Raw genomic sequence first — 25230 nt, 5'->3', positions numbered from 1 at the left:
TCCCTCTTTCTATCTTTGTGCCTCCCTCCCTCTTTGTCTTCTCCCAAGGATCCTCCTGATCTCTACTGATTTCCCCCTTTCCCTCCAGTTGCTGGAAGAGAGACAGGACATTGTTGCAGGGATCTGATCTCCTACAGAGGACTCTTGACATTAAGCCAAGGGCTACATGAAATTAAACTGAGGTCCACAGAAGGCTGCCCTTATTTGTGGTTACAGTTTTATAATCCTTTGGGGATTAGACTTATGCATGGTCTTGCTTTCAGAAAATATCTAGCGTGGACATCTGCAGAAGAGTAATAGAAAAAGCACCAACTTGTTATCTGAACAAACTCTAAGAAGATTTGGGATGTGTGTTGGGGAAGAATGGTACTTCTTGTTTGAATGAAATTGGCCAGTGGTCCATTTAAGACGTTGCCACCACCACTCCACTCTTTTATTTTCACACTACTTTCTAGATTGCCTGAGCCCAAAGCATGAAGGTAGGCCTTAGTTCATTCTGCTATGCAGGCTGCAAATATTAATAAATAAATTACATCTTGAAAAGCTGTGATTGCAATCCAGTGCATGGCGCTGGCAAATAATGAGACTCCAGTTGCATCAAAGAACCTCCGAATTAGAGCAGGGCCAGGCACAAATCCAGCCATAAAATTATTTGTCCTTGATCCTCCCTCCATAGGACATCAGATGCAAGTCCAAGCCTATGGCTTCTACTCTGACACCACTGTCCTCTAATCCACACTGACTCTACCATGCTGTATGCATTAATTGCTTACAAATTGTTTGTCTTGCCTCCATGGCAAGTTTATAAGTAGGCTACATAATGTTCTCCTGGTGAAAGGAAAAATACCTGCAGAGTCACCATGTTTCTAGCTCAGCAGAACATCTTTCATTATGTACTGTCCTGACCTGTTTACATAAATCCTTTTTTAATCTTTTGAAAAAAAGCAACCATTGTTTTCAAAGGCTACATGGATGCTTTTGTGCATGAAAGGCTGAGCAACAAGCATTCAACCTCTAAGGACTTTTATGTAAAAGAAAAGGGATAAGGTCAAAAAATGGCAAGAGCTATGGAGGGAAGGGGGTGTGGCTCATCTTTGCCTCTTGAGTGTTTTCCAAAGTCCTTCTCTACAAAGAAAATGAGGAAGGCAGATAGAAACAATTGGATTGTTCTCCCCCAACTGCAGCAGGCAGTGAGTTCTGAAAGACATGCCTAGCAGTTTTCATGGTGATTTCTCCCAGAACCAAGATTGGCCGTCATTTCCTAGAATTGCTGTCTGGTGGGTAGCAAGGCAATGACTGCCAGCACAGTCAGCCACCGACGAGCCAGAAAAGGAAAGGAAAGGAAAGGGAAAAGTGGGCAACCAATTTCCCTGGAAATTTTTGTCTCATCTGTCTATCGTTCTAGCATTCCCAGAATCTGCCCCATGCAGATATTACCTTTAAAAGGAAAAAAAGAGAGGCTTTCTTCTCTTTGTCCAGATAAATGGAACTGATTCAAAATGACGTAGTGATATCGGCAATGTCCTTTCTCAAAAGAGCTTTTGCAGATGGATTGTATCAGCAGTATTATTTTCATCCTTGCTTTGAATCAGTATGGGCAGCCTGAGTGACAGCTCTTGCCCACTGGATGGATGGATGGATGGATGGATGGATGGATGGATGGATGGATGGATGGATGGATGGATGGATGGATGGATGGATGGATGGATGGATGGATGGATGGATGGATGGATGGATGGATGGATGGGGAGGGGACTGAATGTGTGTGATATTCTGCTGTTTCCATTTAACACAAACAGAGACACACCAGCTGGATGAGTAAGGGGGTGCGTACCCAGCTATGGTGAAGCTGCAATCAAAAAGAAAGTAGGAACTTATTATCATATGTGGTGGACATGTGAAAAAGCCAAGGGTTATTGGTTACAGCTCAGGGAAATAATAAAAGGATTCACTCAAAAGAAATTAAATTTCAAATCTGAAATAGCACTACTAAATATTATGCCAGAAATTACTGATAAGGAAATTAAATATTGTTTCATATATATATTTATAGCGGCTAGGTTACTCTGGGCCCAAAAATGGAAAAGTGAAGACATACCTACGATGGAGGAGTTCCTGAAGAAGCTGTTGGATATTATAGAACTAGACACACTCTCAGAAGCACTACGAGAACAACCAAGGGACTATGCAAAACAAAGCTGGAACTTAATACATGTTTGGGCCCAGGGAGAGATCAAAGCTTAGGGCGAAATGATTTGTGTTTTTTTTCTTTCTTTCAATGCTCCCTGGAAACTTGGAAATTTGGGACTTAATGAGGTTGGAATCTCTGTCCTCAAAAAGGGGAGGGGGGAATATTATTTTTATCATTTCTTTTTCTTTTTTTATCTTATACTGTACTGCATTTTGTTTGTAGTTGGCAGATTTAGATGTTCAGTTAAAAAAATTAAAAAAACAAAAAATAATAATAAGATTTCGCTCTTAATCCAGTCCTAAAAATGTGAATGACCGAAATGCAATTTGGGAATAAATCTAGACATGAGATTGGACATCAATGGGGGGAGACCAAACTCCCACATGGAAGCTCTTAGCCCCATAGTATCCGAGCAGCATGTGAAGGGCTTCCGTTTAGCCAGTCTTCAATCAGACAAAATAGGGGTTCATGCTGACGAGCTGGATCACTAAGCAAATATTAAGCAGCAGTACTGAAACTGTGGAGATGCAGCTGATGTTGGGAGTGATTATTTCAAATCCGTTTAGTCGAATCAGCATATTGAAACATGCCACAGGCTCTGTGATAGGGAAACATCCATAATGTTTAGGGGCTGGAATAAGCTTTGTTCTGACTGGGATGCAACCCTCCCTATACCATCCCATTAATTATGAGCTACCAGCTGCTATAAAATACAAGCAAGAGGGACTGAGGTTGCATTGAGTGCTATGGTTTATACCTGCCCCTACCCCCAAAATCAGGCCTATCTAAAAGTCTTGTCATTCCATGCCATTTGCTTCCTGTTGCCCTAGCAATGCCAGCAAAGGTGAATAAGGAATGCAGCAGCTGCAAAACCACACACAAAGAGGCCAACAAAGAGCTCATTGCACAAGATGTGTTTTACTTCAGCTGTGACAATGGCAAACAACATACACTCCACCCACCTGAAAACTACTCCCTGAATTTTTTTCCAAGTGTTCTCCTCTGTCTTTTACATGCTGAGGCTGCAGAAACAGTAGATGGTGCTGTGGGAGTGCTCCTGAAGACACAAGGAAATAATTGTTTTAAACAGCAACAAAAGCTGGCAGCTGGCATGTTCTGCCCCCTATAAGTGGGCCTGGTAATGGATGGAGGACCTGTCTCTCATGCTTTGAGATCTCTCCTTGTACTGTTTTCAGTTGCTCTGCATGTGGTTTTGGTTTGAATGCAGTTAATGTAGAAGAACAACACACCACGTACAGCATGATGATATATCAAGGATTGTCCTATATGCCTGGGGGGAAAATGCAGCCTGTAGGACATTGGTCCCCATGATCTACAAAAGTGATTGCAAGTGAACTTGTCCACACAGTCCTTTGCAGAGATATTCCTTTGCTTTTGGGCTCATTTTTCTCACAGATGCTCCTTTGCTAAACTTAAAACATCTTTTCGACAAACATAGAGGCTTTCTACTTAGGGTGGCTGCACTTCTGTAATTCAAGCACAGCTGACGTATGAATACACCCCCCCCAAAAAAAAAGTTAGAATTGTCAACATCTGTTTTCCAAGTGCCTGGCATCGGACACAGACTTTTTCTCTATGGAAGGAATTCTCCTCCGTCAGATATTTTGGGTACATGCTACAGTAGGTCTAGTTTCCTGTGCCTCACTTCTGTATTCCGCACAGAGAGAAACGCTCAAAAACTAGTGCATAAGGACAAATTCTTTCTGACACTAACTATCAAAATTTCATCATCTTGCTGGAAGAAGCAAAATTCTTGTGATTTCTCATTTATTGTGCAAGGACAAACTAGAATGCTAATACATCCATAGTGGTAGCACGGTGCACAAGTGCGCACATGCCTGACAGATGTGTACCATTTATACAAAGATACAACTTCTCTCTGCATATGGGTGTACTTGTGTACTACAACTGACCTACACAAACATTAACTCCCCCCAAATGGGGCTGATTTTGTTTCTTAGTTTGTGTCCTTCCATGTTGACAATCTGTAAGTCGATAGCATTATGACTCAGCCTCAGAAATTCTGGGCAACTCTAGAAATTTGGTGGGCAACTCTAGAAAGGTATGTGGAACCTACCCCTTGTGATTCAGACTCCATTAATTGGAAAGCCGTGGGTCCTTGTTACCAAATTCACTTGGGTGAGTTCCAAGAAATTCTTTGCTTCTGCTCTCCTCTGACATTGCTTCTGTACCATAGAGGTGAATACAGAAGAGCTTTCTTTCTGACTTACCATAGGTTCTTTCTGGTATTCCAGATATACAGGGCACACAGGCAAATCATTTGGAAACTACTGACCCATAAGACACGGGAGCACTTCAAAAAAGTGCACTGTGCTCTGCAATCAAGATTACTTTCAAACAAGGCTGCCACAGTGCCACAGAAAGGAGGGAAAGAGCAAGTGAAGTACAATAGGTACTCAGAGAGAAGACTGAATGAATGGGCTCTTATAGTACAGCTGGAAGCCTCCAAGAACTGAAAGTGCAGGTTAGGGATGGACATGTTCCGTCCAACTATGTTTAAAATAGCCACCCTTTTTTTCTCCATTGGAAGGAGCAGCCATTGTTGGTTGTCAATATGATAGACCAAAAGTGGGCCATTAATTCCTTATGATTACCTAAACGAGCTAGTACTGATAGGAACTGTAGGCTAAAAACATCTGGAAGACCATAGTTGTCTACCCCTGAGTTAGGCTGTTGGGAAAAAAACTGTATGATAGATAATGCTAACATTTACTGTATTATATAAAAATGTCTATGGAAACAATTTGTTTGGGTGCCCATGAATCTGTTATTTATCCCTTGGAGTTATTTGCATGAAATGCAGCGCTCTCCCTTCCAGAAGATCTATCACCATCTATGTGTGGGCAACCGTAAATTGCCCACTTTGGGCCCATCATATTGATCTTTCTTTATTTGTATCAGAATGTTGCACAATTTAAAATTATGGACATATATGAAATAAAGGTAAACTTCAGAACAAACTAAAATGTTAAGATAATTAGACTATTTTTGACCAGAATCAGCCTACCTCTGCCAGTTTTTTGTAGAAGTGGCGGGCATAAATTGCAGGCACAGAAGTTCTACATTGACTGAATTTCTCCAGTCACTGAAAATTTGTTCTGTATCCAGCAATTTTACTTGATTATTCATTGATCTTCCTACTTCCCTTCAAAGTCTATTGGCCAAATGGTCAAAAGTATAATCCACAATATCTGCTCCTTCCAATGGGGAAAAGGGGTCTAAACATAGCTAGACTGAACATGTAGATCCCTAACATGCACTTTGTCATATTTGTACCCAACACTTTCTTGACTCGGGGGAAGGGAGAGGAAACCCCCCCCCCCAACTGGGCCCAATCTATATTTCTGTGGTACAGACAGGAGTTCTCTTTTGCTAATTTGGAGACTTAAGCATGGATACAAATAAGATTAATGAACATGTATGCTGATAGCTCTTTTGGAAGTGAAAGCACTAGACGGCATACAATTTGTTTTAACATGCTAAGTTTTTTTTAGGTCAGGCCACTTTGGAAGGAGATTCTCTATTAGAGTTGGAGTGGGTCTGTGCTTAGTCTTCCCACTAGCAATTCCACTGGGCTGTTTTTGACCTGTAGTTTAAAAGAGAAATATGTGGGTCTGTCTGTTTGAAGATCTTCTCTAATAGTCTCTCTGCCTACCTGTTTGCTTAAAAGTAGTATTTTCAAGACATAATAAAACAAAAGTTGCATGATGTCTAGAGTGACTCAAATGGAAGAGGTATGATTTTGGCAGTACCTTTCCGCACTATCACAAATTTAAAGCTTACATTATTGACTGTAGACATCAAAGTGAACCTCACTAAACTAAAATCAAACCAGATCAACCCAGATTGAAGAGCCACTGTGACACAAAAATGTGGATTCAAGGCATCACTCTTTACTCTTTATGATTTTACATGGGATGGGAACTAAATTAGTATCAAAACACAGAGAAATGGCTTATGGTATACTGTACTGGTGATTTGGGAAGGGGATTCCTTATAGACATTGTGAGCAAGGATTTATGTTTTGCATCCACATTTTTGTGTCATGGTGGCTCTGACAAGCACTGAATCTGTAGTTTTTGCTTAGCAGTACATAGGAACAAATAGAATCTGTGATTTTATAGCATTTTGATGGGCCTTTGCTATGTAAAAATCATGCACATAGAAGAGAATCCATTGAAATTCTGGATGTGATTTCATCAATACTTCATAAATAAACATAATGAATTAGTGGTCTCTGTCTGTCTGTCTCAGAATGACCTGAGATGTTTCTCAGAAATGCTTTAATATTCCAAATGTGTCCCAGACTTGCAGGTTTGCAATCTCTGAAGAGTCTGAAAGAAGGCAGACCAAAGAAATGTCTGTAAAAGGTCCCAAAAGCTCAAATGTGACTAAAGGACTTATTTTATATTTGACCAACATACCCATTCTAGCCCGTGCAACTGCAGTAGCTCTAAAGGTGCTAAATCAGTAGCATCCTATTTTCTGAGACTGTACGACCAAAAATGTGAGACAGGCTGGCAGGTTTTCATGATGTCACTGGAAGAAATAAGATAGGTAAGGGAGGGAAGCAAACACAACACATATGCAAATAATTTTTTTATTTTTATTTTTATTGGTGAGAGAGTAATCCCTGGTGCTAGCTGGGAATAGGTGGAGATGTATAGTTCAAAGCCACCTTATACAAATAAATGAAACTTTCTTTTCCTCTTGCATTCCTTCCCCTGGCAGTCTTCTTTCTAGCCCTGCCTGGAGACCCCAAGAAGCACAGCACTTCCTTAACATTTCAGCCAGCGCCCTGCCATCTAGCAACCCTCAGTAGCAGTCCCACGACTCCACAGCTGCCTGTGTAAGTACTAAACATTGTTGGATTTGTTGGCACAATAAATACTGGCACTTTGGATATCATGTCCTTTATCTTAATACAGTACTGTATAGATAACTGCCTTATCCAGTGCCACAAACTAGGATATGCTGGGTTTCAGTAATATAGCTAGCCGTGGTATCACTGCGAGAGAGATTTCTTGCAAATATTGACCTAGATTAGTTTACACTTTACAGAAAACTCTGTTGCATTGTTTGATTTTCTTTTTAGTTTTCTGCTGGGATATTTCATCTTTACTGAATATTATTGTGTCTCCAGGTTGTTTGATTGCTTGCCCCAATAATTCCTTTTAACTGTTGTATCCAGATTCATCAATCCTGTACAAAATGATGGCCAGCGTTTTGTCCTCGTCTATGAAAACAATGCCTCCTTTTATGTTTTGGAGAAGATGCGCTTCCAAGACATATTGTAATCTGACCTTGCATGCAGAGTAAAATACATCATAGAAATTTCAGCCCTGGAAATGGTGAGCCTGCTGAACTCTTATTGCAATGCAACTCTATGGAAGTAACAGAATTATTGAGAAAAGGAGTCCAACTAGTAAAATCACTCATAATATCACTGAGAAATAATTCCCACTAAGACTTACTCCCAAGGACTGTGGCCTTCAGTGGTTTAACTTCGCGTGGGTGTTCAGCCCTAGTCAATGATAGATGTGGCTTGAACCAGCGGTTCCCAAACTTTTTCTCCACAAGTTTTTAAATTAAAACTTCCAGAAACCTTCACCACTTGCTTTACTACCCAGGATTTCTGAGTTATGGTCCAAAAACATCTGGGGACCCAAGGTTGGGAACCACATTGACCTGAACAGAGATCTGGCCATGGAGCCAGAGGTTGGGAGTTTGTTTTCCTGCTCTTGATAGGAGCTGGACTTGATGATCCATAGGATCCCTTCCAGCACTGCAGTTCTAGGATCATTGTTATTATTTCACATCCAGGGGCTCCATGCCCCAACTGGAGTGCCTGCCAGATCTCATTACATTGCCCATAATTCAGTAAAGCACATCAGTTGAAAGGAAGAATGGCTGCTTATTGAAATGGGCAAGCCTGTGGTTATAAGGAGACATTTCTAGCATGCATATGTGAGGTCCTCCTCACAGAAAGTGTGGGGAACACATGACCTTTCAGTTGTTGGTGGACTGCAACTTCCATCAGCCCTATCAACAGAAGCAACTGTGAAGGCTCATGGCCATTGTGGTTCAGCAAGCGCTGGAAGCCCCATGTTCCCTGATGCTGGAGTAGCTGTCAGTCATGTGGGCACATGTTTTTTAACCATGATTTCCCAAATATAGCAGATAGTGCCATTGCTACACAGTAGGTGACAATAGTTGCTTTTTCCATGCCCAGAGTATTTGAATGGCATTTGCCCACCTGAAGGATTTCCATGGGTAGGACTGTGTTTGGTATTTCCATAAGGTTATATGTTAAGGGTGCAGCCCTGGAGATATAAGGTGCCAATACTATTTTCACATATGATTCTGAAAGCACATACCTCTCTCTCTACCCCCCCCCCCGCTTACACCTGTGAGTGCCACTACTGGAGACAGGGAGCAGAACAATTAATTTGGTGAGTAGGAGAAGAACCCATTAAGATCCTCCCTTCTTTTCAAAAAGCCTCCTGAGCTTGCGGCCATCACCACGTTTTGATGCTTGCAGCTCTCACACTCTCAGTGACTCAGCAGCTTCAGTTCTCTATCTCCCATGAACTCCAACCTTCAGAACGTGTTGACATCTTTTTGTTAATGCTGGATACGTACGTCTTTGTTCTTGTGCTTCTAAATTTGGGGCTCCAGCAAAATTGGAAGCATCTGCTTTGTCTCCTATTTCCTGGTAATGGTGTGAAAGCTAGTCGTTTTACAAAGTGCCATGGAGATGCATGCAGCCATCTATATGGGCTGCACGTCATCAGATACTAAGATGGGTTTTGTTCTTTCTATGAGTCATCACTCCCTCTCTGACCTGCTCTTCTAATTGCCAGTCATTTATTCTTTGGGAATTCATTATGCCTGCCAGCAGCTTTTAACAAACAGGCAACAGCCTGGAGTGGCAGGTATTGGCCACTAAGAAACTTGACGTGTGACAAATTAGAGGAAGTTTAGATATCTGACATATTTTACCAAGGTTTCCCACCAGAAATGATTCTCCATTCAAATCCTCTACATTTTATATGCTGCTTCTGTTCTAAGGTCAGTCCAGGGCAGGGCTATTTAGCTGAATGAGGCAATTCTGATGCTGTGCTACGTTCCAGTTAAATGAGGGGCCTCGGGAAAGGATTCTTCTTTTGAAACCCGTTGTCTCTTGCCAATTTGTGTTTTCCCACTAGTAGTTTGGGGGCAACAGTTGGACTACGTGGCTGGAATTCTACCTGTGAAACAAAATCTTCCTTCATATGTCTGTCACTCCCAAATCCCCATGAGGTGGAGGCTTCCCAGGATAAGTTTCATTCGGAAACTGGAGTAGTGACACTGTTGTAATGCTACAGAAAAATGTGTTTATTGGCAACAGTTATACAGCCAAAGACATCGGGGCAAGGGCCACAGTCTTTTGTGGCAGCAGGAAAACAGACAAAGATCAATCAGACCTTGTAGACATAACTGTTCTTTTGGCTACAGAACACTGGAAACAAACTCTTCCTGTATGTAAACGAAGGCTCTCAAGAGGCCCCCAAACGCTAATGTTACAACATGGCGCCCCTGGCATACCCATCATGTATGTCTTCCTAGGAGTAACCAAAAGTACTATAGGCATTAAGTCCACAGGAATCTGGTTTCTTTCTGCTATTTGTTTTTGTTTAATTCGTATACTGCCCATCTGGCTATAAGACCACTCTACACGGTTCACAGCAAGACAATAATAACAACCTTAAATAATAACAGCAATAGACATACTGTAATCATTAAAATCAGAACTTAACAAATACAATATTGAAAACAGTTAGCGGATGCCTTCTGGTGCTGCGTATGTTAAGTTACCACAGCAGTTTCAATAATTCCCAGAATTCCCAAGCCAGCTGAGCACACACACACATGTTCTATTAACACCTCGGAGGGAATAAGCAATGTTGTACTTTACTATATGTTTTGTTCTGTTCCATGGATGGGGCTCATATGCTCGTGTTGCCTTGTCATGATTGACTCCTAGGTTAGCTGGAACGCATTATGGGATGGGGCTGAGGGCACCGATGTTTTCAGTTTTTCAGTGACTCCAACAGTAGTATTTTTACCAATAACACCTACTTTGTTGACATATCATTAAACTGGAATGAGGACCAGAAGTGACCTTTGAATAATCTTTCTGTGTATGAAACCTTCTTCCTTTTTTAAAAAAAAAAACATTCATTGCCACTACATTTTGTGTGATAATAGCTATATTCTCTGACTACTGGGAGTGGCAGAGGGTTATACTCCCCATTCATTCATGAAACAAAGGGTATGCCCTTGGTCCAGTTTCTTTTCACTCTTTGAGCTTAGTCTACCTCCCAGGGGATACTGTGGGGCCGGAACTTGAAAACGTTACTTTTTGGACCACAAATCCCAGTACAGGCAACAGTCATCCTGCTTGGTGACTCTGGGACTGGTAATAAAAACATTAACCCTTCCAAACTCCTCCCCCCCCCATGTGTGTGTGTGTGCACATGTGCGTGTGTGTTGCATGTTACTATGCCACTGTAGTATCTAGCAGGCCAGTGTGTGTTTCACTGGCAGAAAGGGGATCTAACAGTGATTCCTGTCCTACAATAAAATATGTCAGGCTATAATTCAAATGGAGAGGACAGCCAAGAAATCAGAAGAAGACTAAGACTTGGAAGGGTGGCAATGAAGGAATTAGATAAGGATGTGTAAGGATGTGGCACTGGAGATCAAGATCATTCATACTCTTGTATTTCCAAACACATGAACAGGTGTGAACACTGAACAGTAAAGAAAGCTGCAGCCCCATATATCAAAACATGCTATACTTCTAAGCGGACATTCAAGAAACCACTTACCACTTACCTGTACAGCGATCTCATATACTTAAGAACTTCACAGTATATCACAGGAGTGAGAACACCCTTTCACATGTCATAAATATTTTATTATATCTTTTCATGTGACAACACCAAAGAAATGACACTTGGCTTCAATGTAAAGCAATTAATATACAGCTTGTATAACAGTGTAAATGTGCTGTCCCCTCAAAATAATGCAACACACAGCCATTAATGTCTAAACCGCTGGCAACAAAAGTGAGTACACCACTAAGTGACAATGTCCAAATAGGGCACAAAGTGTCAATATTTTGTATGAACCATTATTTTCCAGCACTGCTGTGACATGCCCATGTGTCCCCAGTTTATTTTACTAGCTTGAGGCCCATGCCACGTTCCCTTTTACGCTGCCACCAGTTGATCTCTGTCAAAAATATTTATTTAGAAAGATGGAGGTCCATACTGCTTGTAAAGTTTAACAAAACAGGTTTATTGGATATAGTTCACATGAACAGGTTCCTCAAAAACTGTAAAGTAGTCAGTAGTTTTGTAATAATTTGTTTCAGATTTAACTCTATACGTTCCACACTCTCAACTGCCTCTCTTACTCCTGACTCTCTGACTTCTCACATCAGACTCTCTATCTAACTCTCCAACTGACTAACTGACTCTTATCTGCCTCACCTCTCCCTTTTAGTTTATCTGGCTCCACCTCCCAACAACTCCCACTGGTGCATGCAAATAACCCCACACATGAGCTCATGACTACAACTGACTTAACCCTCTTGGGCATAGAGTTCACCAGAGCTTCACAGGTTGCCATTGGAGTCCTCTTCCACTCCTTCATGACAACATCACAGAGCTGGTGGATGTTAAGAGACCCTGTGCACCTCCATCTTTCATTTGAGGATGCCCCATAGATGCTCAATAGGGTTTAGGTCTCGAGACATGCTTGTCCAGTCCATCACCTTCAGGCTCAGATTCTTTAGCAAGGCAGTGGTCGTTTTGGAGATGTGTTTGGGGTCGTTATCATGTTGGAATGCTGCCCTGCGGCCCGGTCTCTGAAGGGACGGGATCACGCTCTGGTTCAGTATGTCACAGTTGGCATACTGTTGCCATTCATGGTTCCCTCAATGAACTGTAGCTCCCCAGTGCCAGCAGCACTCATGAAGCCCCAGACCATGACACTCCCACCACCATGCTTGACTGTAGGCACAACATACTTGTTTTTGTACTCCTCACCTGGCTGCCACCACACACACTTGACACCATCTGAACCAGATCAGTTTATCTTGGTCTCACCAGACCACAGGACATGGTTCCAGAAAGTCATGTCCTTTGTCTGCTTGTCTGCAGCAAACCGTATGCAGGCTTTCTTATCCATCATCTTCAGAAGAGGCTTCCTTCTGGGATGACAGCCCTGGAGACCAATTTGATGCAGTGTGTGGTGTATGGTCTGAGCACTGGCAGGTTGACCCGCTGGACCCCTTCAACCTCTGCAGCAATGCTGGCAGCATACACCCACAAGACACACTAATCACCCATCTACAGAAAAAGACAAAAGCCCATCTCACAGCCATAAATACTCCACTCCCAAGCCAACTACACCAGAGCACAGAGTGCTGTCCTCTGAAGATGCTGGCCACAGAGACTGGCGAAACGTTAGGAAGAACAACCTTCAGAACATGGCCAAAGAGCCTGAAAAACCCACAACCAACTCATATATCTATTTCCCAAAGCCAACCTCTGGATATGACGCTGAGCACAGGCACTCAACTTGTATGGTCGACCGTGGCATGACCTGTTCTGAGTGGAACCTCTCCTGTTAAACCACTGTATGGTCTTGGCCACTGTGCTGCAGCTCAATTTCAGGGAAACGGAAGGTGGAAGTGTGCAAGGTAGTAAAAGAAGTAAAACATCCACCAGCTTTGTGATGTCATCATGGAGGAGTGGAAGAGGACTCCAGTGGCAACCTGTGAAGCTCTGGTGAACTCTATGCCCAAGAGGGTTAAGGCAGTGCTAGAAAATAATGGTGGCCACACAAAATATTGCCCAATTTGGACATTTTCACTTAGGGGTGTACTCACTTTTGTTGCCAGTGGTTTAGACATTAATGGTTGTGTGTTGCGTTATTTTGAGGGGACAACACATTTACACTGTTATACAAGCTGTATACTCACTGCTTTACAATGTAGCCAAGTCTCATTTCTGCAGTGTTGCCACATGCAAAGATATACTAAAATATTTATGAAATGTGAGGGGGTGTACTCACTTCTGTGATATACTGTACCTATCAAACACATGAAGCACATATACAATACCAAAGTTTTTTGAGGCTTAGTGCGATGTGGAAGTGTGTCATACAGTCCACTAAGTGTAATTTGTATTGTTAATTAGATAAATAACCCTGATAAAGGAAAAACTGCTTACAACTGTATATAATATTTGGTTTAATTTTTAAATTGTATATGATGCACGCCCAATCACATGATTAGTTGTTTCTTAGTTGAAAGTTACATTTGTTGTTTTTGTTCTTGGTTCCCATTACTAAAATGTTCATAAAAATATATATTTAACAAAAGAAAGAAAGCTGCCGGGGGTGGCGGGGGGGGGGGGAGATTTGTTTGAAATGTGGTGCTGGAGAAAGAGCTCTGCAGATATCCTGGACTCTCAGAAAAATGAACAAGTGAGTCCTAGTTCAAATCAATCCTGAACTGTCTCTGGAGGCAAAAATATTGAAACTGAGTCTGTTCTATTTTGGGCACATCATGAGAAGCCAAGAAAAGACAATAATGCTGGGAAAAGTGGAAGGCAGCAGGAACAGAGGAAGGTCAAAGATAGGATGGACTGACTGCATAAAGAAAGCCATGGGCCTGAGTTTCCAAAGAGTTGAGCAAGGCAGCTGAGGGCAGGACATTTTGGAGACTGCTCATTCATAGGGTTGCCATAAGTCACAGGCAACTTGAATGCCCATATCAACAATAACAACATAATTCTAAGTACCCTTCACATAGTAGAAAGTTGCATTGAAATCAGGAGGGTCTAATTCAAAGTAAACATCCAGAATATCAGGCTTGAGCAAGCATATATGTGATGCATGGCCCTATCATGGCCTTGGCAAGGTAACACCAAGTTAAATGTGATTGATTTCGGCTGTGGTTGCCTCTAAGATCCATTAACCAAAGTCTGACCCCTGTGTTCGGTGCCTGTGCATTGGGTTGTGGGCTACTTGGTTAATGACTGCAGGTGCCCCTTCCCTCCATTACCACACTAAGGTCATGGTTATTCTTCCACTCTTATTTCTCATGCTGCTTTCAAAGCAGGAGGCGCCTCCAGGGAGAAGTAAAAGGTCAGAGGGCTAGCATGCCTAATTGCTAGAGCCAGCAGAATTTGAGATTGGTGTCCTTGTCCTTTAATTTAATCAAGGTTGCCTGGCCCAACCCTTAGGCACATAACTGATTCCTAAAATTGTTCCAAGATAATATCCAGCCCCCACCCAACAAAAACTCCCAACCCTGGAAGCCATTTAATATTCCCCAAGCTTGAGTGAACACATTAGTCTAGTTCTTTTATTACACTAAAGAGTAAGCATTTGGTTTATTTAGGTTTTTTTTTAATGCAGGAAACTTTTCGTGGCATTTAAAAAGTTGGGGTTTCCTTGGCCTGCTTTCTTGATTCAGTGGCTATTGCCCCTTTAAAGTCTTACACAGCTTGGACCTGAAATATGTAAAAGACCACCATTTGTTATCTGATGCTTACTTGCTACTATCAAACTATCATTGGGGGGCCCTTGGAACCATACACAAACTGTACACTTACTCCTCCAACTCTGGAATGTGCTTTCCATGAAGACTTGCCTGGTGCCAAATGTATGGGTCCAGGTAATTAATACTCTCAGTGTTCAGCCATTTTTTCATGGTCAGCCCAAGACATTTTTGCTGTGTAAGGCAAAACCACGACTGTACCACTTAGGTCCCATGTACAGAAGCCAACTGGACTGCCAGCTGAACCTGTAACTCTGCTATTGGAATAGGCAGCCTAGTTTGAAAGCCCTGGAATGTAGGTTGTATGGCTGACACAGCTCTTGTCACCCAGAATAGGAGAACAGCTGTGGAGAGAGTTCGTGAGAAAAGGACAGAGGCTGTTCCTGGTGGGCCACAACTCCTGGCACATAAGATGGCAGCCTTGCTTTGCTGTAAAGTAGTGGCAGCCCTGCTTTTTTCCACATATCTGCCTTAGTGTGACTGGGCACAGAGCCTCCTTGGTTATGGCAGCGGAGCGGAGAGGAGCTTGAACATTGTCTCCTTGCCAAGCCCTCCTCATCAGAATCAGATACCCTCTGCCTGCATTCTGTAATGGGATTCCCCCCCCCACTGCAACTATAAGGTACAAGTGATTCAGATATGAGCTGTGGGAGGTCTCCTCCCCTCTGCACTGTAGTTCTGATCCACTTTGGAGATCCCACACTCACTACTACTTCTTTCTCTCTCTGTGTTGGGGGTGGGGGGGTGGGGGTAACAGAGAGACAAACCAGAATAGAAGACCTGCACTGGCATTCTTGGAAATTCACAGGGGGTGGGGAAGAGGGTAGCAATAGTAAACCACGCCTTGAACATCTACTTGACCTTGGAAACCCTATTAAGGTCACCAGAAGGTAGAAGCAATGGTTCATAAGTCTCCGGTCCTTCCCTCTTAACGGAGGTCAGATCTGTGTTCTATACAGCTAAAATGGCCTGCTTTCCTGCTCACTCTAAACTGCACCCCACCCCACTCTCAGGAACCTATCATTGCTATATGTTAAAGGAAACTTAAAACTGCTAGCCAAGTCACCTCCTAGGCATTTAAGGTGTGTAAGAACATCTTGTCTTTTGCTTCAGGTAATAAATAGTCTTGGGCCAGCCCTGCTAACTGCATGTGTCAAGGATGTGTAAAATTTCAGTTTTCAAGGCACTTGCCAAAGCAAGTGCCAAGTGCCAAGGGGCAAAAAGTTCGGTGCTTTCTTTTGCTTCAGCAAAATGGATTCCCAAACTGGGTCACAAACTGAACTGCAAACCAGCCCAGTTTGTCAGTATTTCCAATTCGTGGTTTGGTTCATGCCCATCTCTACTCTCTACAAATTCTTCTGTAGAACTGTGTTCATATTGTTCCATATCAATGCATTCATATAACTAGTACAGTATGTGTATTTACTCAAACTCTGATTAAATCCTCCAAGTAGTATATTTATTTACTCAAAACATAATTAAAGTCTAATTAGGGTTTGGAAATTTCACAGGCCATTTAGATAAGTGAGGTTATCCTACATAAAAATCATGGCTGCTTCCCAGGTTTAATGAGTTGTGAGTACCACTTGGCAAAACATGTTTCATTTTCCCTCTGCTTCTCTCATATTGTTTCGCATTAAAATTCTTCAAAGATGCCATTATGAAAGCTTCATAAATGCAAAATTAGATAGTTGTAAAAATATACTGGAGTGGGGGCATTTGAAATGGGAGGAGAGATCATGCTGTGGGAAATATGGAGATTTTTCAAGCAGCCTGACAGAACAGTTTGGTTCTACAGAGAATAACATTTTAAGTACATTTTCCTAAGATCACAGCCTTGGTTTCTCATCACAGCTTAGAACAGGGGGTCTCAAACATGTGGCCCGGGGGCCATTTGCGGCCCCCCAGATGATAGTTTGTGGCCCTCACCTTGCCTGCCCCCCCAAAGCGCCCACACATCCTCTGCTGTCAAGAGTAAAAAAAAAAGCCTCGCCTCGCTCGCCGGCTCTCTCCCAAGACAGCACCTCTTACACCCTCCATCCAGAACTGCAGCCTGCCAGCCAGCCCACCTGTCTCCTGGCTAAGGAAACTCCTGGGCGGCTTCCTCAGGCTCTTGCTCCACTTGGCGGAAAATCTGATGTGGCCCAGCCTCACCCAGACTCTGTCTCTAGCGGCCCCCAGGTAAATTGAGTTTGAGACCCCTGGCTTAGAAGGTTAGAAGTCCAATGAGAGGAGGTGAGACTGGGGTTGTTATACATTAAGACTGAAATTGGAAGAAGTGCCTGATGAGATATAAGCACAGATATGGGAATAAGCAGCAAAATTCTTCAAGAGTCTAAGGAGGAAAAGAGATAGATTTTATCTGACAGCAGGTGGATTTTTTAAAACATCCAGTTCTGAGAAGGAGGAAACGGGAGCTGGGTCAAGAAAAAGCACATAATGTGTTTGTTTAAGGGACAGAGAGATATGCAGGGAACTTTCATCTTCTAGCATGAGTGTTGTGCAGGGGTGAGGCAGGGAGCTTGAAGATAGTTTGAAATGTTTCACCATTTAATCTAATCATAGGGCAAGCCAGTGATAAATCATCCTTATCCAGTTTTTATTCAGATTTTTATACCTTGGTGCAAGAGAAATAGATCCAGTAGGTGCAGATTTTCATTTCACTGTTCAAATGGGATGAGACTCGAAAAGTTGAAGCAAGCCAGCCAAAACCACGAGTTATCAGATCTACTGCTAGAGTGTATGATCTAATCATGGTAGGAAATTAAAAAAAAAAAAAATCCTTTTCAACCCAGTTCTGTAATGCAAAGGCTATGCATATAGGAATGTTCTACATTTTCTTCTAAGGATATTTCTAGATGAACCTTTCATCATGCAATGTGACCTGCCTCCTTCACGGATGTTTTCACAAAGGAGTGGAAGAGTCCAGACAACGGTGCCAACCACTAGTTTCTTCCCCATGTTTTCCTACCTTTTCTTCCATCCTTTGTCAAAATATTCTGTTGAGGAAGAGAAGGCAGAATACGAGCTACACAATGTCTCTCGACTGGCAGTGCCAGGAGCCCTCTGGCTGGAAGCACCTCTCATGCCAGCCACGGAAAACACAAAGAGAACAAAGAGATGGAAAAGAAAGCCACTAGTCTGGTATATGTTTGCTATGACCAAACATGAGGGGCACTCTCAGTCCTCAAACAGTAGAGCAAGGAATCTCTTTAAGGGCAGGGCTGGGGTTTCACTGATGGACGTTCTGGATCTTTGGGGGCAAATCTCTGATGCAATTAAATATTATTTTAGCAACCCCAATGGTCTGGAAGACTGATATTACTTTAACAGCCATGTACTCCCACCACTTTGTAGTGCAGGAGCCATTAAGCAAGGAAGGCAAGTGTGACCCTCCCCATTTTTTATTTCAGACAACAGTTGCCATAAGCCATCACCACTGATTAGGATGGGAATTGGCCAAAAATATCTGTAGGGCTACTGTTTTTCACCCCAGTGTAAAGTCCTGGTGTTAGATAAGAAGCAAAGGTAGGGTGAAGGTCAAAATAAATAACAGAGCATTGTGAATGGTGAAAGCTATGGCAGAGATGACTGGCTTTCACATTAAAATCATCCATCTAACAGACTTTGACACTTAAGGGCTGTTAATTATAGAGCACTATTCATGCATAGCCAAGATATACTATGCAAAATACAAAGGGGAAGCATGAGATATACTCTCTCTATCTTATCTTTCTCTGCTACGGAGGTCTTTCCCCCTCTTTTCTTGTCTTTTTCCTGATGGCCCAACAGAGTCACTTCTTTGGTTTGACAAAAATACAAGGGTAGATGATACATTTATTAGACCACCACCAATTTTTTTTTTTAAAAAGTGAGCTTTGGTAGATGACATCCACTTCTTCAGGCTCAAGCACCAGCAGCCAGCATTTAACTCACCTCAAGCAGACATGGCACAGACATCTGACATTAAATTTCTGGACTCTTATTTACAAATTATCTGCACTCTCCATATAATTTTGGTGCTTAAGCCTGAAGAAGTGGATTTTATCCACAAAAGCTCACTGTTTATTCAGTTTTTAGTGGTCTGTCACCAAATTCTTTCATTTATGAAATTTTAAGGACGACACACAATTTTTCTAATTTTTGCTTGGTTTGAATTTGTCATACTTATGCTTCAGTGTTATTTTCTTCTATTCTTTGTTGTAAATTGACTGCTGTTTTATTTTCAACACCACCATCTTAATTTGAACAGGGACAAATCTAAATCTGTCACATTTCTATGGGCAGAGCTAATAATATTACACTGTCACCTATTAAGAGGACGATCCTACCATTAAGTCAGATTGGTCAGAAGACTCTGTGATTACACCCAAAGCCTTGCTGGGCTTCTGCTGACAGGACAGGGCATAAGGGAAGGAAGGAAGGATATTTGCTACTCTGATTCTCTTTTTGTTTGTTGTTTACCATTACCTTCCATTCTGAAGGGCAGGACAATAATTTAGATCTGTTCAAAGTCTGGCATAAACCAGGATTTGGCAAACAGTATTCCACGGGCAGCATATTGTTCCTGGGGATCACCAGAGGGACTCCCCAACCCTCTCACACATAAACAAATCATACAATAAACAAACAAATCTTTTAGTCTGTTTTGCTCCAATCATGCCCCTTCTACCCTTTAGGGTGGCAATTCTGCCATGTCCCTCCGTCCCTGCTCCACCACTTGCCTTAAAAAATTGCATTTTTTTACAATAGAAAAAATAGAAGAAAAATATATTTCTAACAAATATATATTTTGGGCATGCAGGGGCATGGGAGTTGTGCTGTCCCTCTGGGAGTTGCCCACCTCAGTCGACATATTGCCTCATGTGGGAGATGTAGCTAATTTTAAAAGACAGAAATTTAAAATTGCATACAACGCATTTAACATAACATACTTAATTCCGAAATGAGTTCAGTTTTTGGTTCTTTTCTTTGTTGATAAATCTTTTATTCTTCCTATCACATCTTTCATCTCCCATTTAAACCCTCAGTTTTCATGTCTTGTCATTTGGCTCTTATAACGCTTCCTTATTTTTCCTTTACCACCGTAGCTAGATTCCACCTTGTTTGTAATTGCTATAAACTCCTTATATTTAAGCTCATTGTAAGGTCTTGTTCCTTCTGCCTAGTTATCCTCCCTTGCTTTCTCCCTCTTTCCTCTTTCTTTATGCTTTGTCCAGGCTCGTCTTTAATTTAGACAGCCTTGTTCCCTCCTGGCTCTGTGAGCACTGAACATCTCAGCCTAGAGTTGTCTTTACAGTATAGTAAAGTGCACAGTATAGTGCCTAACAGTTTTAGGAGCAGTATGAACAAAACATGAGAATGGTGAAAATATATTTTTATTATTGTTGTTCTTACTGAAAAGTAAAATAATACTTCAGGCAACTCTTTTACCTATCTTTATTTTTATTTTTGAAAGGTAGAGCCATCTGTGGCTAGATAAGCTTGGTAATGAAAAATAGATGCAGCCTATTGACCACAGGGTTGTCTTCCTTTGAGTTAACATAATGACAAGAACATAGGAAGCTGCTAGGTCAGATTATTTGTCTGTCTTGATGAGCAATGGGTGTTGTCTGATCTGACTGGCAGGACTCTTTAGAAAGGAACATTCTCATCAGCCGCAAACTGAACCAAACTGGCAATATATCTTGGTACGGACCTTCATCTGATCCGTGAAATTCACATGACAGAAGGGGAAAATCCCTAGCAAAATAACCTTTGCATTGGCTTTGGGTAAGCTGCAGGTTAGCTTCAGGGCTTTTTGTGTCCCACACTGAGACAGCATTGTGACTGTTGTGTATACCCATAATGAATGTGTACTTGCTCTGTGGTAGTGGGAGTTCCTGATTTTCCCACTTTCCCACTCTGGATGGGTGTTTCTTCTTTTCCTGTGTTTGAAATTTTTATGCCTCCTTCTTGGCAACCCCTTCCCCTTCTTGTGCCTTGACCTCTCCTGTTTCTCTTCCTTCCTTGCTTTGCCTACCAACACCACTCGGTTTCATAACAGTATTAATTTTTTTATACCTTCACATCCACTCAAAAAACTAAAAACAGAGTGAAAATGAAAGTTGGAACTGGTCACATGTTTCATGTTTATCAAAAGCCTAGCAGATTTGGCAATGCTCTCTCTGATATTTTAGGTGACAGTCTTTTAAAAATATTTGCCAGAATCAGGAAGGTATTGCGAGCTGTGGAGGAATGACAGAATACTGTAGCGGAATTTTGTTGTGCTTACTCAACCATGCAAAGAACCAGTAATCAACTGCACATGCTTTTGAGGAAAGAGACATTTCTTGTCTAGTCTACAAACTGTTTCTCAATTTAACAAGGGTTATTCATGGGAGATACTAATCTCTATTTTGCGGCAATTTATCTGCATTTTATAATCTCACCATGCAGCTTACATTTCATAGTTACTTGAAACACACAAATAATCCCTCTTCCTAAGATCTGTGGCCAAGTATTATTTTACCTATATAAGAGCTCTGAAAGTAGTACTACTGAAATCCACCGATGGCAATTTAAAAAATAATCTGTCATCTTAATTGTCTGTGGGTTATTTCTGTCACCATTCAAATGTACTTTAGATTTTACTGTAATCTTCTTCAAAGCAGAGATATTTTGTCATAGTTCCTCTGAAATTAGAAAAAAGCTTTCCTGGAATTGTAATTTTACTTGCAAGAAGAAGAATCTGCTAGTGGTTCAGCTTAGTCTGCAGGAAACACCAAGGCAAAGGAGTTACATGGCAGTGGTAGTGTTAAGTTTTATTTTCAGGCTGTGTACGGACATATATTTTTTTCTGAAGGTGGGGAGCAATGCTGCTATAGTGCAGTTCTTGTTGCCTTGGTACACTGTTGATTTCTTCTGTCCCAGTGAAAGTGGGTCATATGGTGAAAGAGAAACAGCACCATGGTTCCAAGTACAGGATCAAAAGGCCTTGAATGTCCAGATGTCTGTGTGATATTTCAGGTCACATGGTATTATTATGACATTCAAGTAATTGCACAAAAGCAAATTCAATGGATTTGTCCTTGGAGTGACAGCATCAACCAGATACGCCCTTGAGGAAAAAAATGTGGGTGAAAACCCAGATGTATAAATTATTACTGGGGGGGGGCTGGGGAATTAAGGATGGATTGTATTATGCTAGGACTGAGCCACAAAGAATAGAACCAATTTCTCACTCATCTTCAGCATCTTTGCTTGGTAAGGCTACTTTAATCCTTATGGCCCTGAATGGCTTAATCAATTTAGGCATCACTCTGGAAGCTGGCACAATGCAGGAGTTACTGGAACTAAGTGCAGTAGATGGCATGTGTACCAATCTTTCCCCACTACTGTATATAATAATGAAAGCAGAACTGCTCAATTTGGGTCATATGCCAATAATCATGTACATGGCTCAAGCATGAGATTTCATAGGCTGGATCTAATTGTAGGCTTCTCCAGTTGACCACCAGTTGGCCAACAAGATGCTTCAGAGACGTCCACAAGCAAAGCATCCTCCTCCCCTTGCTATTTACCCGTTGTCGTCCCACCAACTGGAATTCTAAGGCATACCCTTCTGCCTGTAGTCGTAAAAGTGCCATTAAACTACTGTGACTAGCTATCCTTACCTCCCTTCTCTTACATTCATATGCAATACATTACTTATCTTGAAAGCCCTGTTAGGGTCACTATAAGTTGATTCCAACTTGACAGGACTTAACATAACATAAAGAGTTTAGAAGAAATTCTTTTTTGAACTGGACCTCTCAATATCCTAGAGCCAGAACGGCCAGGGAGATTTTAGGAACCAAAGTCCAAAAACACAACATTTCCAAGCTTTGATGCATAACCCTAAAGATACAGAAACATACCATGTCATCACTGGAGAAAGGGGCCCTAAGTGCTGACAGAAAGAGGATGGCACAGGAAAATCATCTTTCTCTGGATGCTTTCTGTAGCCTGATATCTGGAGATAACCCATGACTGATGAGAATTATATTCTATGCCACAATAGTCATTATTGCCTTTAGCAATTGTTTTCATGAATATTCACATAGACACACCTGCAGCCACATATTCTACAACATCACTGACCAATCTCTCTGTCTCTCATTGCACAGAATACGCCAAACTGCCATTAATTAAGAAGTGATATAAACTGGTGCACAACTAGGACTGTGAGTAGCAATGTACTACAGTATTAAGGAATAATCTGTCACTGCAGTTATACAACTACACTTATACCAACATAAATCCACAATAGAAATTTCACAGCAGTGTTATTTTTTTCTATCCCATATTAATAATAACTATTCCAGAATGACACAATAATCTCTAATAGTACTGCACTACTGTCAACATGAACTTGGTAAACAGGCCAATAAGAGGCGGGACCCATATGGCCCATGGGGTGCATTTAGCCCATCAAGATCCCCAGTATAGCCCCAATGGTAAACCACCATTGAGGTTCCAGCAGTTTTCTGATACTATGAAGAATAGCTCTCATGATTGATCATAGGAATTAATGACTGGATCTAGCAGTACTAACTCTTACAGAAGATCATCCCACAGAATAGTGTAGGACATGCAATAATGGGTTCAAGTTACAAGAAGCCAGATTCCGGTTGAATATCAGGAAAAACTTCCTAACTATTAGAGCAGGGCGGCAATGGAACCAATGATCTCAAGAGGTGGTGAGTGTTTTAGCACTGGAGGCATTCAAGTGAAACAACCACCTGGCAGATATCCTTCAATTTGTATGTCTGCATTGAGCAGGGAGTTGGACTCGATGGCTTATGAGCCCCTTCCAACCTCATGAGTCTATGGTTCTATGAATCTATATCAACCCAATCATTCCTGCATGGCTCTTCCTGCTTGGAACAAACCAGAAATTGTGCCTCTGAACCAAGGATCCTGGCTTCTGTCTTCCTTTATGAGACAGAACTTAAAATAAGTATTTACTGTATTATTGGCTTATAAATCCTAGATTGCTCAGAGCAATAAATCAGGATCGTAGGGTTGGACTAACTGTGAAAACAGATTATTCGAAGTTTGTTTACCAAGTTGTAGGCGCCACAAACTAAAAGGCTGCATGCACTGATACACAACTAATACACAGTGATTCTATCCTGTAGGAACTCAGCTGTGATACTGAATTTAGTTATGGCTCACTCAGTGATTGTATTGGGCTTGTTTGAAGGATGACCAAATCTGGACATCCTAGTTAGATTATATAGTATGTTATGCTAGAAAGTTGGGAGATGAGCCCTTTAGAACAAATTCCTATCTTATAGCTCTGCTGCCAGCTCAGAACTTCATGAACACCCACATTTTAAACATAATTTTCACAGTTTGATCCATGGTTGCAACAAAGTCATACTCTTATGAATTTTGTGTATGACCTGTGTTTGTATTCATCCTGTTTCTGAGGCTGTAATGTTTATTTTTTTATAATTGGCTAAATTGCTTCCTTACTTTTATGAAAAACTGTAAAGGTGTTCCTGATTCATCCAACAGCAAATTTTAAAGCTATGCAATTATTTTAATATGGCAGTTAGAAAAGAATGTGGGCGGATGTGCCATATTTGAAGTATTCTGTTTTCCCTATGGGGAATGCTTCTTTGGAAAGGATGCATCTTATGAGGTGTATGCCTCATAAGAGGGCTACTGACAGTTAGTGTCATGCTGTGGCCCACATGCTGGACTACAGACACTTAGGTTGACTTGAAGCTGTAAAGTGACTGTCCAGTCACTCTGTCCTATAGCCTAACTTACACCTCATAGTACTGTTATGACAAAATGGACCTAGAGAAAAGAAACCTGTGTGCTGCAGTGAGCTCCACAAATAAGAACACTTAAACTATGCTTACAAAGGGAACTCCCTCTTTCATTTATATACTGTATTTATAGAAACTGAATTAAGGCTGAGATCAGAACCAACTGAATAGAGAGTAAGTCCCACTGACCAGTGAGATTTATTTCAAGCAAACATGCACAAGATTTAACAAACTATTATTATTATTATTATTATTATTATTATTATTATTATTATTATTATTATTATTATTATTATTATTATTATTATTATTATTATTATTATTATTATTCAATGCAATTATTGTTACACTGCTATTCTTTTGCACAAAAGTGACACACTTTTCTTCCTAGCCCCATTTTATCTTGCTAGCAACCTTGTGCAGTACTTCAGACTGATGTCCAGATCCCCCCATCCGTTCCCCCCTCCCCCCCCCGCCTCTTTCAAGAAAGGCCTGGGCGGCTGCAAAGTTATGCAGTCTCTTCTTGTCAGGGCGCCACTCAGTGACCCCCATCAACGCACTGGGAAGGAAGGAAG

General features: G+C 41.5%; 1 long non-coding RNA gene across 1 annotated transcript in view; it reads right to left on the bottom strand.

Moving 5' to 3' along the window:
- Positions 1-25229, bottom strand: part of LOC140704570 (uncharacterized) — a 32425-nt gene extending 7196 nt beyond the window's left edge. The window contains exons 1-2 of the long non-coding RNA XR_012083830.2: positions 6658-25229; positions 3154-3248 (exon numbers count right to left, since the gene is read on the bottom strand). This is a non-coding gene — a long non-coding RNA (uncharacterized LOC140704570). The remainder of the gene's footprint in view (positions 1-3153; positions 3249-6657) is intronic.
- Position 25230: the final 1 nt, after the last annotated feature.

The sequence above is a fragment of the Pogona vitticeps genome, chromosome 2, assembly GCF_051106095.1.
Source record: "Pogona vitticeps strain Pit_001003342236 chromosome 2, PviZW2.1, whole genome shotgun sequence".
NCBI classification, from domain to species: domain Eukaryota; kingdom Metazoa; phylum Chordata; class Lepidosauria; order Squamata; family Agamidae; genus Pogona; species Pogona vitticeps.
Note: the sequence above shows the minus strand (reverse complement) of the source record. Positions and strands in the feature narration are given on the sequence as shown.